The sequence below is a fragment of the Mus pahari genome, chromosome X (assembly GCF_900095145.1).
Source record: "Mus pahari chromosome X, PAHARI_EIJ_v1.1, whole genome shotgun sequence".
Classification (NCBI taxonomy): domain Eukaryota; kingdom Metazoa; phylum Chordata; class Mammalia; order Rodentia; family Muridae; genus Mus; species Mus pahari.
Window position 1 is genome coordinate 118,889,103 of NC_034613.1, and position 11,612 is coordinate 118,900,714.

Consider the following 11,612-nt stretch of genomic DNA (forward strand, 5'->3'; position numbering starts at 1 on the left):
AATTGCTATTAGTTTTAATATTAAGGGTATCCTGAATAAAGGATCACGGAAACAAAATCACATCTTCTAACAGGAACATGCAGTTTATCTAAAACCAAATAAAAATAGAGAGAGAATATCCATGCCTCCCCTCAAGTGAATTTATAATCAACTAGGGAGAACTAGTTGATTTATAACCAACTAATAGAGATAAATTGATTTTATTATTAGCATTTAAATGCAATGTAGGCAATTGTAAGTCTAATAAGGAATTTCAGTTTGGATAAGGCATAGACCCCAATGAAAAGCAATATCAAATAACACGTTGTTTATGACATGGCACCTGTGTGTGTGTGTGTGTGTGTGTGTGTGTGTGTGTGTGTGTGATGTGTATGTGGGAGGACAACAATTTGTGGTGTCATTCTCATCTCCGGAACACCATCTACCTCCTTTGAAACAAGGTCTTTCGTTGGCCTGGATTTTACCAATTAGGCTACAGTGGCTGGTCAGAGATACCCAGGGAGGCCTCCTGTCTCATCAACCTCCTGGGTCCTGGAATTCAAAGCATGTGCCACTATGCTTGGCATTTCTATGTAGGCTCTGGGAAAACAAACTCATATCTTGGTGCTTACAAGGCAAGTGTGTTGTCAACTGAGCCATACCACAGCCCCACTCTATGCCACTTCTATACTTCTTTTTTTCTTACTTTCCTTTCTTTTCATATTTATTCTACATCTTTAAATACCTAATGAATTCTACTACATACCAAACTTTGTCCTAAGTGCTAACATACATAGAGAAAGCAGAATGGTCAATGTATTGTTTTTTTGGGGTGCAGCGAACTTCATTGATGGTACTCAGGAGAGTAGGGAGGGCTCCCTAGGCCCCTCCTGTTATTATGGGGTCTGGGATAGAAATTATGAGGGAGATGCTCAGTGTTGGGGGCCGAGTTGGGACAGGGACTCCTCAGCAACCAAGGGCCTCTCTCTTGCTCTCAGTGTCCTTGCTAGGGTGGGTGGTCCAGGGTTTCTTACTCCTTGGAGGCCATGTAGGCCATGAGGTCAACCACCCTGTTGCTGTAGCTGTATTCATTGTCATACCAGGAAACAAGCTTTATAAAGTTGTCATTGAGAGCAATGCCAGACTCAGCATCAAAGGTGGAAGAGTGGGAGCTGCTATTGAAGTCACAGGAGACAACCTGGTCCTCAGTATAGTCCAAGATGCCCTTTAGTGGGCCCTCAGATGCCTGCTTCATCACCTTCTTGATGTCATCATACTTGGCAGGTTTCTCCAGGTGGCATGTCAGATCCACAATGGGTTTGTTCCGTGTAGGAACACGGAAGGCCCTGCCAGTGAGCTTCCCGTTCAGATCTGGGATGACCTTGTCCACAGCCTTGGCAGCATCAGTGGTGCAAGGATGATGTTCTGGGCAGACCCACAGCCATCATGCCACAGCTTTCCAGGGGGGCCATCCACAGTCTTCTGAGTGGCAGTGATGGCATTGACCATAGTCATGAGCCCTTCCACAATGCCAAAGTTGTCATGGATGACGTTGGCCAGGGGGGCTAAGCAGTTGGTGGTGCAGGATGCATGGCTGACAATCTTGAGTGAGTTGTCATATGTCTCATGGTTCACACCCATCACAGACATGGGGGCATCAACAGAAGGGGGGAGATGATGATCCTCTTGGCCGCACCCTTCAAGTGGGCCCCAGCCTTCTCCATGGTAGTGAAGATGCCTGTAGACTTCCTGCCATTCTCAGCACCAGCATCACCCCATTTGATGTTAGCAAAGTCTCACTCCTGGAAGACGGTGATGGGCTTCTTGTTGATGACAAGCTTACTTTTCTCAGCCTTGGCTGTGCAGCTGAATTTGCCATGGGTGGAGTCATACTGGAACATGTAGACCATGTAGCTGAGGTCAGTGAAGGGGTCGTTGATGGCAGCAATCTCACTTTGCCAAGTGCAGAGCAGATGGCAGCCCTGGAAACCAGGCACCCAACATGGCCAAATCCATTCACACCGACCTTCACCATCTTGTCTGCAGGACAAGGTTGGCACTGCACAAGAAGATTCGGCTGTCTCTGAACAGGGAGGAGTAGAGAGCCTATATATTGATTTTTTTTTTTTAAAGAAATGTACAATGAAGGTGATAGATGTCTTTTTAAAACAAAATCCCCAGAGTTATGTATGTGGAAGAATGTAACAGGTACAGAATTATCATCAGGATAAAAAGATCAGTTAATTCCATTTGGATGAATAGGATTTAGACAACGTGCAAAGAAAAAACCTCCTAAGCAGAGATAAGAGCATATGAGAAAGTGCACAAGCATGATATATTCAAGTAAATGGTGACTATAACAAGAATCAAGTATAAGTGTGGTTGATATACTGGTACATTGACTCTCAAAACAGATTTTTTTTAAAAAAAATTTAATTCCCTGACTTAGGTTAGAAATGCTTATGTCAGAAACAATAAAAGAAATAGAAGCATGCAGAAGGTCATGGGTTTGATTTGCTGCACAGAAAATAATCAAACTCCAAAATTTTAGGTTGTATTTATTTCTGTGAGTAAATGAGTAGTGACCTCCATTTTCATTGCTTAACTCCACTGGCGAGATTCAGAGTAAAGACACTGTTGACCTCATCTGTGTTGGGGGCCGAGTTGGGCCGAGTTTTCTGTCAATGTGGCACAAGCCAGGGTCATCTGGGAAGAGACCTCAGTGAGGAAAATGCCACCATCAGATTGGCCAGTAGATGAATCTGTGTATGTATTTTCTTCAGTTGATGATTGATGTTGGTATTCACACTCCACTGTGGTGCCACCCCTGGACAGGGGGTCCTGGGCTATAAAAGAAAGCAAACTGAGCAACCAAGGCGAAGCAAACCAGTAAAAAGCCCTCCTCCATGCCCACTACACCAATTCCTACATGCAGATTCCAACTCTGACTTTCCTCAGTGATAAAATCTGACAGACCTTTCCCAACAAGGCCACACCTCCAAATCCTTCCTAAACAATCCAAAAACTTGGAACCAGATATTCAAATGTATGAGCCTCTGAGAGCCATTCTCATTCAAACCATAGATATATTTCTCTATACCTCATGTGTCCCTCCTTTTAAAATTTTGTCTTTTCCATTTTTCTTTTTTCTTTTTCTTTTTGAAACTAGGTGTCTCTGTGTAACAGCCCTGACTGTCCTAGAACTCATTATGTAGACTAGGCTAGCTTCGAACTCACAAAGATCCTCTTGTCTCTATTGCCCAACTGCTAGGATTAAAGCCATGCACCACCACTGCCCAACTCCTTTTCATTCTTTATATTCTCTATCTTTCCCTTCCTCAGGTCTCCATTATATGGATTTTCTATAAATATCACCATATTATCTTAGAATACTTGCATATCATTGTTTGCTATAATTTCTTAATTCAACAAATACTCAGAGACCTTACTATGTGCCAGATGCTATTGATAGGCTACACAGTGAATAAGTAATGTTGAAAATAATAAACAAATTTCTCCTTCTCTCTTCCTGACAAGACCAAGCAGTCCCTAAGCAGCAGTGCAGTTGGAGCTGCTAGGCAGACTCAGCAGACTTTTCACAGATTCATCAACAGGAAAACAATGACACCCCCCCCAGGGAAGGAGATTATTTCTTATGCAGAGAGTGCTAACAAGATCACTCTTCAATCAGCTCCTCAAATCCTTTGCTCACAGGATAATATCAAACTAAAAGGGTCCAGATGGCAGGTAACCTGAGTAGTAGGCTAGACTGTTGCTGTAGGGGCAACTCTGCACTACAGACAACTACTTTATAGACTGCCTCTGTACTATATACTTGATATGTGTGCATGTGCGTGTGCATGTGTGTGCGTGTGCATGTGTGTGTGCGTGTGCATGTGTGTGTGTATAGTAGGCTATAAAGTATATATATAAAATATGCTTGCTATATATACTATGTATAATAAAGGCTATAAAGTATATATATACATATATATATATATATATATATATATATATATATGTATATATACTATATACTTGTTATATACTGTATCTCTACTCAGAATAAATCAAATGGGAAGTTCTGTGCTTTTCTAGAACTAAGAAGCAGTGTGAGAAAATGTCTCCTGGCAACCTCCTACAAGACTGAGGGCCTCCTACAAGATAGAGAGACAGATAAGAAATACCAGTGAGGCAGTTCCTCAAAGGTTACTTCTCTTCCCACATTTCCAGAGGATTTACTATGTTCTGCCTAGACCTAGGTTACCCTATAGTCTAACCTTGCTTCAGTGGCCTATGTAGACACTTCAAGGTCACTAGAGTGGCATAGTAGAGACATTTCCCTACACTATAAAGAAATGATTTTTGTCTTGATGCTTGCTTTCCCTCAATAGTAGGAAAACTAGCACATGGTTAATACGATGTTTATTATGTGCTAGGCATTTCTCTAGAAGCAACACAGACTGCCTTCTTAATCAGCACACCACAGTCGACATAGATGTTATTCCTCCCATTTTACTGAATGCACAGCATTTAATTTACTGGAAGCACAGCAGTTAACTTGTCTAAGAACACATGTGTATGATCTGGCAGAGCTAAGGCTGTTGGGGTAGAGTGATATGAGTACAAAGAAATGAAACATCACGTTATTCAGCAATGGAGAAGGCATTCTACGTGGACATCAGAAAGACAGATGGTGTTCTGTCAGGCAGCAAAGGATGAAATATGTTCTGAACAAAGTGATAGGTAAGAATAAAACCATGACCCGATGAGAGCAGGTGCTGTGTTTTCTCTTTTTTATTTTTGAAGTTATAATATGACTACATTTCTCCTTTCCCTTTCCTCCCTCTCATAGCCTCCTCCTTGCTCTCTTTCCAATTCCTGGCCTCTTGTTTTCATTGTCATTTTGAATTGTCATTGGATGCATATGTGCTTTAAGAACTATTTGTGAAATTCTTGGAGCTCCAGAATACATGTAGACATGGAGAAGATAAGACAGAATAAATGAAGTGGAGCTAGATGTGAAAACCCTTGAATGTCGTCCCAAATGCTTTGACTGAATAGTGTACCCCTCAAATTCCTATACGGAAACCCAACGGTTTTCAGCATGAGAAAATTTGAAGATGATGCCTTTAGGAAGTAGGTTTAGGCCAAATCCTGTGAGGCTGTCATGATGGGCTGAGTGACCTTTTAAGAAGAGACACTAGAAAGTTTACTCACTGGTTTCGTACCATGTCGTGACACAGGGACCACCTATACATTAGCTCCTCACTATAACCAACCCTACTGTCACTCTAATTTCTGATTTCCCGGTTTCAGACTTGTGAGAAAATAAAAATATTTTTCTATTGTTTAAGTTACCAAGTATTTTGATATGGAAGGAAAAAGAAAATAAGAGCTCATTAGATTTCAACTTGCCTGTTGAATGAATAAGTGTTTTACAGTGGCCAAGTTAAATGATGGCCGCGGCTGTATTTCAGAACTCCAGAGGTGGTATAAACATATACCTCTCTCAGTTTGGTGATTGTGATAGGGGAAAAGGGTGAGCTTGGAAAACCTGGTGATAGTGTGATAGTGTCTCAGCTGTGACAGTAAGGTTGGGAAGCAACGGAGGAGTTCAGTAAACGTTTTGATGTTAATATTAATAGGGCATAGGCTGGGCAGTGGTGGTGCATGCCTTTAAATCTCAGCACTCAGGAGGCAGAGACAAGTGGATCTATGTGTTTGAGGTCAGCCAGGTCTACAAAGGGAGTTCCAGAACAGACAGGGCTACACAGAAAAAAAATGTGTCTTGAAAAGCAAACAAACACTTATAGGACCTGAAAAGTGGCTGGTGCGATATATAAGGGAGTCAGGTTTCTAGTTTGAGTGGCTTCAGATATAATGATGGCTTTAACCAAGATATAGGAAAGTAATGAATTATCTAGAAGCAGTATATTTGGACAGCAATGCTTTGTCTTATAGCTCACCTGCATTTTTTACAGCTTTGCAATTACTACCCATTACTTTGTACTATTTGTTTGCATGTGGCAAGGTGAGGTATGGAATGGAAAATGAAGGAAACAAAGTTCTAAGACAGAGTTATATTAAGCTCTTGTTAGTTTGAATTTAAAACACAGTGGGAAATCTTGTGAGTGAGTGTCTAACAGGCTGTTAAATGCAAATCTATATGGAACTTAAGAAAAAGACGGGAATTGTTGATTTTCAGACTTCATGTTTGATCTCATCTATTTCTCTTGATCTCATATGTATTTCTCTTGATCTTAATGTATTTCTCATTGGTGTTAGAATGTGTGACCACAATGTGCTTGCTGTTCATAATATTTGAAATAAAGTAGGTATGGTTTTAGGTTACACACACACACACACACACACACACACACACACATGCATGCACCCACACACACACACATTGTGTGGAAAGGGGGATTTGAAAGATAATGAAACTGGGAGGAATGGGGCCAATGGGAGGCATAGGAGGCCCTTAGAATGATATGAACAATCAGGACTCAGAAACATAAATTCTTACTCCGGTTTTAGACTAGGTATTGAAATCCAAGGGAATTAGATCAGCAAAGTGAGGTTGGGATTGTGGCACAGCATTAGAGATACAGAGATGATGAGAGAGGAATAATTTCCATCATAGAAACAAGGTAAGAAAGAATGGGGACTCGCCTAGTGCCTGAGAACAGGACTGAAAGAGGCATTATAATTGACAGGTGAGGAATATGAGGGAAAGAAATATGGGTAACTATGATCTGTAGGGAGATAGTCTGACCTCCGCAAAGGAAGCAGGTGAGTACATTGGGAATTTAGGTCCATAAATTCCCATTTTCACTCATCTCCACCTTTAATGCCCCAAACTGAATAGGTCACAGTTATACTGCTAAGTGATTCCTTATTTGTTCCAGAAGAGGGAAAAAGCAGCCTGCCAGTAGTTTAATATTTCTTTTGAACTAGAATTGATGCATAATCCTTTTGTACACCTACTTTGAGGGATCTATATTTATAAGGAAACAATCTCGTGTGACCTAACAAAAAAGGTTGCTCTTTGCTTTGTTTTTCATGGTCATCTCTTCAGAGCTTGAGCTAGGAGTCTCCTTCCCATCCATGAGCCTCACTGAGAACTGGGAGGGATTCAGGGATGGAATAAAAGTGTCCGATACAACCAGGGACCACACATTTATCACATGCATTGATTTTTAAAAAGCTGTCAATCATTCTAACCTGTTTACTGAGATTTCATGAATAGTGTGCTTCTTGAATCCTGATTTGTGTCTTAAGGTTAAAACAGTCATATTCATTTACTCCTAATAAGTAAATAGATTTAGCCTCTTCAGTAATGAAGTTGATTATCTTTTTCCATTTAAGATTCTAGAGGACAGAAACCTATTTTGTCTCATTTTGGTGAGCTTCCTGATTATGCTGACCTTGTTTGATTGGTTATATATCAAGCCATGTATCAGGGAGAAGGATATTTGAGCTGTAATAGGATTCCTTATTATCAGCATGAGGCAGCACAGTAAACCTTCAATTAAATTTCTAATAGTTCTTTCAGTAACATACATACATTTATAGTTAATATTATAGCATGACTTTATAATGATCACGGTGGTGGGAGAGGATAACAAATATCTTCTTAAAAGCTAATATAATTGTATTGACTTAATATATTTCTGATTATGTAAGTAATATATATTTATGATGATAAAAAATACCAGTATTAGCAGTGTGAAAAATAAAAGCCTTTCGCAGTGAGATACATAATAACTCCAAGAAAGCCTTAAAGTCATGAATGGAATAAGGTTACAAAATGTCTTCTACGTATTATGTAGTAATACAAATCATCAGTAATTTTACATTTCAATGAGGCCATTTTGATGTAGTTTCATCCAATGATCAAAATCACATGCCCCCTAATTGTTATGGCAGAAACATTTGATTACAGACAAGCAGTTTCATAACTTGAAAAACATCAATGCTTAAGGTAGAGATGAAAAAAGGAAGACACATAGAATATAAGCAATTTTACCGTACGAGTAGAATGGTTTTTTACCAGAGGCTGGAGAGAATGGAGGGGGAGAAGAATGGGGAAAGGATGGTTACTGGGCAGTAAATTACAGTTACACAAGTGCAAGGAACTCTGAGATACTATTGCACAGCAGGGTGACTACAGGCAGTAATTATGGACTGTACATTTCAGAAGGTTAGAAGAAAGGATTTTCAGTGTTTTTACAATAAAGAAAGGATATGTATTGGGGGAGAAAGAAAGGTTTAACTTGATTTAGACATCATACAGTGTATAAATGTATCAAAACACCGTGTGATACGTCATTAATAGGAATACTTTCTAAACATTTGTGTGTGCGCGCATGTGATTTGTAAGTGTGTGCTGTGTATATGATGGGTGAGGAGGGGTGGTGTCCACAACACACATGTGGAGATCAGAGGACAATCTTTGGTGTTGGTCCTGACTTTCCACTTAGTTTGAGACAGGGTGGTCTCTTTGTTGTTTACTTCTGCATCTGCAGGCTGGAGATTCTTGTCTTTGTCTTCCATCTCAACATAGGAGCATTATGATTACAGACACACTCATGTACCTGGATGAAGATGGGGGCCTAAGGATTTGAACTCAGGTTCATACCAAGCCCTTTGCTCATGGAACCATCTCCTCAGCCCAATATATACATTCTTGTACATTAAGTTAAAGAAAACGTCATTAAAGAGGGGAAAAGGAGAAGGATTAAGGATACTTAGAATTACAGGGAACACCATTAGATTGGTTAGATAAAAAGTGGTCAGCCAAACAAACAAAATGAAAAGCTCACAAAAACCAGGAGTCTGTTTTGTGCTGGCCAACTGCTTCTTGGTGTTTGACCTGCTTTAGGGTGTGGTTGACATACCAAGTTACACTCTACTGGAGAAAACTGACAACAGGAACCAACTAGAAGTAGGCTTCTGGTTAAGGGTAGGACTTTGTGTCCCCTTTCTCCTTTCCCTTCTCATTCCCCATGCTGGAATTTTGTGGGTTTTGAACCTATACAGGTCTTGTGTGTGCTCCTGCATATTCTGTGAGCTCAGACATGTATCATGTCTGTTTTGTCTGGATTACGCTGTTTCCTTGGGATCATCCCCAACCTCTGGCTCTTACAGTCTTTCCGCCTCCTCTTTCACACAGATCCCTTGAACCTTGAGTTTGATGACATCTCTTTTAGGACAAAGTGCTCCGGAATAGCTCAGTCTCTGCACATTGTTGAGGTGTGAGAGTCTGTGCTAATTCTCATCTACTTCAAGAAGATTCTCTCATGAGGGTTGAGAAAGTCTATGGGTATGTTATTAGGAATCATTTCATTGCTATGATCCTTTAAAACAGTGGTTCTCAACCTGTGGGTTGTGACCCCCTTTGATTGTTGCTTGTCAGATAACTTGCATGTCAGATATTTGCATTATGATTCATAACAGTAGCAAAATTGACAGTTGTGAAGTAGTAATGAAAATAATTTTATGGTTGTGAGATCACCACAGCGTGAGTATTAAAGGGTTGCAGCATTAGGAAGGTTGAGAACCACTGTTTAAGCCAAATAAGAGTAGTAGTTTTTCACCTAGGGGCCCATGATCAATCTGGTCTAGAGGGTGCTTGTAATTTTTTTGTCTTACTACAGTTTTTTGGTTAATTTTTAATTTGGGGGGAGGGTTATTTTTGAGATAGAGCACTGAAGCCCATGCAGTTGGGTAGGTAATGAGGTGGTGAGGATCTGGGAGGATTTGAGATACAGGAAAGAATATTATCAAAATATATTATATGGGAAAATTAAGAAGTGACCATCCCTCAATGCATATATGAACAATACTAAGTGGACCCAACAGACTATATTCACAAGCATACACATACACATATGTATATGTTTTGTGTGTGTGTGTGTGTGTGTGTGTGTGTGTGTGTTTGTAACAGTAATAACTAAAGAAGAGTTTGTGAATTTGAGAAGGAATGGGGAGACACAGGAAGAATTGGAGGTAGAGAGGATGGGGTATAAATTATGCCAACTCATGGATGAGTCTCGAAAAATAAAATAAGTGTGAGGAAAAAAATAAATTAAAAAAGAGAAAACAGCAGCTTCAGTGTCCTGAACAATGACCACTTGAACAGAGCCAAGGAAGCAAGGACAAAAGGAGAGCAAAAGCCATACTGTTCTTTAAGGAAGTTTAGTATAGAAGAGGAAAGAGAGATGGAGGCCAACATCGAACTTGGGAAACATTCTAGAACAGAATTGATTTAAGTATGATTTAAGCTAATGACAAATATTTATTCTTTTATTTACATGTAATTTTTTCCCTGCAATGTGTCACTGGATTGAGTAAACAAACAAAAAACCCTAAAAAAGTATTCCTGGGGCTGGTGAGATGGCTCAGCAGGTAAGAGCACCCGACTGCTCTTCCAAAGGTCCTAAGTTCCAATCCCAGCAACCACATGGTGGCTCACAACATCCGTAACGAGATCTGATGCCCTCTTCTGGAGTGTCCGATGACAGCTATAGTGTACTTACATATAATAAATAAATAAAATAAATATTTAAAAAAAAAAAAAAAGTATTCCTGGTTTAAAGAATGCCTAGGAAAGAAGAGATGCATTGTCGCTAACTACTCCAGGATATTATCTTTTGTACTCAAGAGACCATGGATTATTAACTCCTGCCTTAAGAGGGCCAGTCTTGAGTGGGTAGTACTTGTTGAGAACATGCCAGGCCCTGAGAGACATCCTTAGCAACCAACCACTAAAGGATAATCTTGAAAACTAAAGAATTTCTCTACACAAACATGCCAAAATTGCTTTCCTCTACTTTAGAGACCCTGATTAGAAACGGACAGTTTGTCTGGGTGTGGTAGTGCATGCCTGTAATTCCAGCACGCAGGGAATGGAGACAGAAGGATCACAAGTCCAAGGCCAGCCTGATCTACATACTGATGATACTTGGTTTTTAAATAAAAAGGACAGCAGGAGGGAGTTTGGAGCTATGGGGTGACCACCCAACAGAATTCCATGCTGGTGGCTTTTTCTTCTTTGAAATAGCATTTCTCTCTCCTTTGACGACCTAACTCCTGGTTTTCTTCCCACATTCCTCCTTTCCTTTGCTCCCATATCACTGTTTGCAGTTCCCTTGAGCTTTGACCTATGTCCTTTTCCTTCGGGTTAGTCCCTCGGCTTACTTCCTGCCTTTTTAGTAGGTGACAGAAACCCAACATGTCCATAAAAGAACTCATAATTATGTTCCCTGACATCCGCCTCATTCAGCTTTCTCATAGCAGTACTATTTCCTAGGGCTAAGAGATAACAGCCCTTGCCTAGCACATAGCAGGCTGGAGCTAATCCCCTGACTCAGCGCTCATTCCTCTTTCTTGGCTATTTCATGGTCAAGCCATTAGCAAGTCTTATTTGTTGTACTTCCAAATTATTTTTTTCATTTTTTATTAGATATTTTCTTCATTTACATTCCAAATGATATCCCAAAAGTTCCCTATACCCTCCCCACCCAGCCCCCCCAACCCACCCACTCCTGCTTCCTGGCCCTGGCATTCCCCAGTACTGGGGCATATAATCTTAGCAAGACCAAGGGGCCTCTCTTCCCAATGATGGC

At 40.4% G+C, this 11,612-nt stretch overlaps 1 protein-coding gene and 1 pseudogene across 1 annotated transcript in view; one reads left to right on the top strand and one right to left on the bottom strand.

Annotated features, from left to right (window-relative positions):
• The window catches only part of Pih1d3 (PIH1 domain containing 3), a 42,925-nt gene that overhangs the window by 19,150 nt on the left and 12,163 nt on the right, over positions 1–11,612 (top strand). The gene's annotated exons all lie outside the window — the stretch shown is intronic.
• Positions 1,010–2,014, bottom strand: LOC110314100 (annotated as a pseudogene).